The sequence below is a fragment of the Miscanthus floridulus genome, chromosome 10, assembly GCF_019320115.1.
Source record: "Miscanthus floridulus cultivar M001 chromosome 10, ASM1932011v1, whole genome shotgun sequence".
Lineage (NCBI taxonomy): Eukaryota > Viridiplantae > Streptophyta > Magnoliopsida > Poales > Poaceae > Miscanthus > Miscanthus floridulus.
This window is the reverse complement of record NC_089589.1, coordinates 3,510,578-3,514,969: the sequence shown is the minus strand read 5'-3', so window position 1 is coordinate 3,514,969 and position 4,392 is coordinate 3,510,578.

Here is a 4,392-nt window from a genome sequence, read left to right as displayed (position 1 = left end):
TTAAGCTTTTTCATGACAAGATGATAGCGTTCCTCATGCTCACTCTTTGTTCCCTCATGGAGCGCACAAACGTCCGACCATAGTGCTAGCGTCTTTGTGGTTCCTCACCCGGTTGAACACATCTTTGCAAAGGCCTCTAAAGATGGTGTTTCGAGCCTTTGCATTCCATTTTTCGTAATTCACCTCATCGCCTTGTAGGTGTATAGCATCCCGAGGTTTTGGGAAGCCTTATGAGGCGGCTCTAAGTATTCCAACATCTAGAGCTTCTAAGTATGTCTCCATGCGAATTTTCCAATAAGGAAAATCACCCCCCTCAAAGATAGGAGGAGGTCCATCCCCGTGAGACATCTTTCTCTAGACGGTTAAGCCTAAATACGTAAGCACGAGGCTCCAATACCAATTGAAAGGATCAAGATGCCCAAGAGGGGGGGCTGAATTGGGCTAATTCTAAATTTTTTTTGCAATAATTAAATCCTACGGTTAGCCCAATTAACCCCTTGTGCCTGCAAAGTGTTTCTATTGATCTAACGCACAAAAATTTAGCAACCTATGTTCCAATCCTACTCTAGCATGGCAATTCTAAGAATGTAAATGACAAGAATTGAATTGCTCAAAGTAAATACTCAAAGTAAAGAGAGAAGGAGGAACATGGCGATGTTTTGCCGAGGTATCGGAGAGTCGCCACTCCCCACTAGTCCTCGTTGGAGCACCCGTGCAAGGGTGTAGCTCCCCCTTGATCTGTGCAAGGATCAAGTGCTCTCTACGGGTTGATTCTTTTACACTCCGTCGCGGTGAATCACCCACAACTGCTCACAACTTGAGTTGGGTCATCCACAAGCTCTCCAGATGATCACCAAGCTCCCAATCACCTCCAAGCCGTCTAGGTGATGGCGATCACCAAGAGTAACAAGCACGAACTCTCACTTGACTACGACAAGCCTAATGAGAAGGGTGGATGCACACTTTGCTACTCTTGTTTTCACTAATGAGGGCCCTCTTTGGAATTCTCAAATCTCAATCACCTCACTAGGACCTTGCTCTTCTTGGCACTCTCAAAGGTGTTTCTCAGCTGTTGGAATGAGCAAAAGTACCCCCTCACACGAATGGAGGAAGTATTTATAACCTTGGTTGAAAAACGAACCGTTATATGCCTTTGCGGGGTGATCGGACGCTCCGGTCATGTTGACCGGATGCTCCGGTCAGTTCACCCCGAACTCCAGTGTTTAAGTTGTGACCGGACGTGTCCGGTCATGGTTTTTCCTCTCTGGAACCTTACTGGAGTCGACCGGACGCTGGCACCCAGCGTCCAGTCGCTCACCTCTCAGCGTCCGGTCGTGCCAGACGATTTCACCTTGATCAAATGAACTGACCGGACTCTGAGCCAAGCGTTCGGTCACTCCGGAACCAGCGTCCCGTCAATATTTGACCCTACATTCACTTCCAACTCTCGATCATGCGTGAGTGAAGTTTTCTCCAATGGATCTAAGGGCTTTTTAGGAGCTACCTAGTGCTAGATTTAACAAGTGTGCACCACACCTAACTCACTAGACTCACCTAGGTCAAGCTACCCGTCCATACCCCCCTTAATAGTACGGCCAAAGGAAAAACAAAGTCCTAAACTACTCTAAGTGTCTCCTCAACACCAAACGACACTTAGAACTAGTCCATCCTTAACCTTGCCGTCCATCCTTTGAAAACCAAAACGATTTCCATCGTAGGGGCATGACCACCCTGATTGCCCAATCGATCTCCATTACCGTGACCTAACTTAATTGCCTCTGCAAAACACATGTTAGTCATAGTAATCACCGAAATCCAACTAGGGGCCTAGATGCTTTCATATATATATATATATATATATATATATATATATATATATATTAGACTAGTACATTCAATGCAATATACCAATGTGTTGTTCCAGCTAGCAGTGTACTTGCGCCAAGTCTAGCACCACTATCTCCGCATGGCGCATGAATATTTGAGATTCAGCAAATGGAAGAAGGAGTAATGAGCGAGTGGGCATGAATATTTGAAGGAGTTGAAAGGTTGGAGGCGCCAGGTGATCATCCAAAAAATAAAAATAAAAAGATTGCCGTAATTGTGAAAACATATTTTCAAGTGCAATTGACTCTCAGGAGTCAGGAACTCAGGATCATTTTTTTAGAAAAGGAAATATCATTGTCCTCTGCGATTGCACGCATCTAAGTTCTTACAATGTTGTCAGCTCAATCGCTAATCTCAAAAAGGAAAAGACTACACAAGTAAGAGGAAATGATCATAAGCAAATTCTATTATTATCCATCCATTCTTGGCGAAAATATTCAAAACACCGACTTTCAATGCTCTACTCGCCAAGTGAATTTGTTTCATTTGTGCTCTCATGCTGCAACAATATAATGCCCAAAATTGCATCCATTATGTTTCCCTAAAGGTAGCATGCATAAAAGTGGTGAATCGCTTTTCCTCAAAAACTAGATCATTGCGTGTACACCAAATTACCAAAGTACGTAAGAGCTATGACTCCCAGAAAGACCATTTTTTTCCTTCTTCATATATATCAGTTGTGCTTGGACAACACCCTCTTCCAATAATGAGTGTACACAAAAGTCGTATCTATAACATTGCCATGATAAGGCACATGTAAGTGGCCCAAATCTTGAACCCTCAAGCTATACAAATGCTAAGCCACGGCTCTTCCATTTAATAGATGCAAGAAGACCACCTCTTTGTAAGGATGGAATCCAAGTATGGATATAAGTCCAGTGTAGCATTTTCCATCCAAGTATCAGTGTAGCATTTTTCATCTGTACTTTCAGTCTCAAGGGCATTAGCATGATCAAAGCTTCATTCAATTTCATCTTTTGCTTTTGCTCTCCTGTTGTTACTTTCACTGTAGTTATCACCACTACGCTAGAAATAGACATTAGTGACAGGCCTAGATGTACTTTAGTGATGGAAAACACACGCGTCACTAATTTTGCATCACTAATGTGGATCCGCCACTGAAAACAAATAATGTCAGTCACTAATATGTGTCTGTAGTGACGGGTCCTAACTATCCCCCGTCACCTAAGGCATCCTATTGAACCGTGTCACTGCACAAAAATAGGGGGAATTTATTGTGAGCCATTAAAAAAGATTGCAATTCCTTGTGAGCCACTTAAAAAGTTTAGCGGACTTCAGCGCCACTGCTCCAACTTTTTTTTGCCCTCCATGCTACTGCCGTCAGATTGGGCTCTAACGGTGTCAAATTGTAGGTGTGAAAAGTCAAAAATACCCTTAGGTCTAAATATGTCATTAATTTTTTTGAGCATCTTAACGACTTCAAATAAAAAAACTCAAAACTAGAAAGTTATAGATCTCGTCGAGATCTATAATTTTCATATAAAAATTATCTTCATTTAATTCCGCAAAAAAATATGATTTAATATGATTAATATATCTTAGAAAAATCATATCTTTTTACGGTATTAAATGAAGATAATTTTTATATGAAAATTATAGATCTTGACGAGATCTACAACTTTCTAGTTTTGAGTTTTTCCATTTGAAGTCATTAAGATACTAAAAAAATTAATGGCATATTTAGACCTAAGGGTATTTTTGACTTTTCACACTTGCAGTTTGACACCGTTAGAGCCCAATCTGACGTTAGTGGCATGGAGGACAAAAAAAAGTTGGAGCAGTGGCGCTGAAGTTCGCTGAACTTTTTCAGTGGCTCACAGGGAATTGCGATCTTTTTTAATAGCTCACAAGGGATTCTCTCAAAAAAATACTAGTGACACATTATAATCACCTGTCACTGCATAGAAAATATTAGTGACGCATTATAATTACCCTGTCACAGATATTAGTTAGCAGTGTTGGGGTTTATAGAGAACCCGTGTCACTGAAGTCAAATAATAGTGACGGATTAATTATGAAAACGTGTCACTATTAATGGGCAGTAGTGACGGGTTTTACAGATCTCAACGGTGGATATTACAGGATAGGGTGACTCTTTAATGATGGGTTTTACATAACCGTAGTGACTTTTTTGAAACGCGTCACTAAATTTGAGCAACGATGTGGGTGCATTCACCAAAGACATACAATAACAAAGAACAGACACATGAACACAGGTTCACAACCGTTGAATACTTAGTACTAGAACAACAGCCATACATAATGCTAGAACAACAACCATACATAGTACTACAACATAGGAATAGGTTCACAATAGCCATACACAGTGCTCCCAACGAGCTCGAGCACACGGATGGCCAGGGCTGCAATTTGGATGGCTGCTCAGGGGTGGACGAGCGGCCAAAGCCGTTATTGGATGTCGGATCCATGGATCTAGCCGATATGAATGTGGATCCACGAGGGGATGTGGCTCGTGGAGGTTGC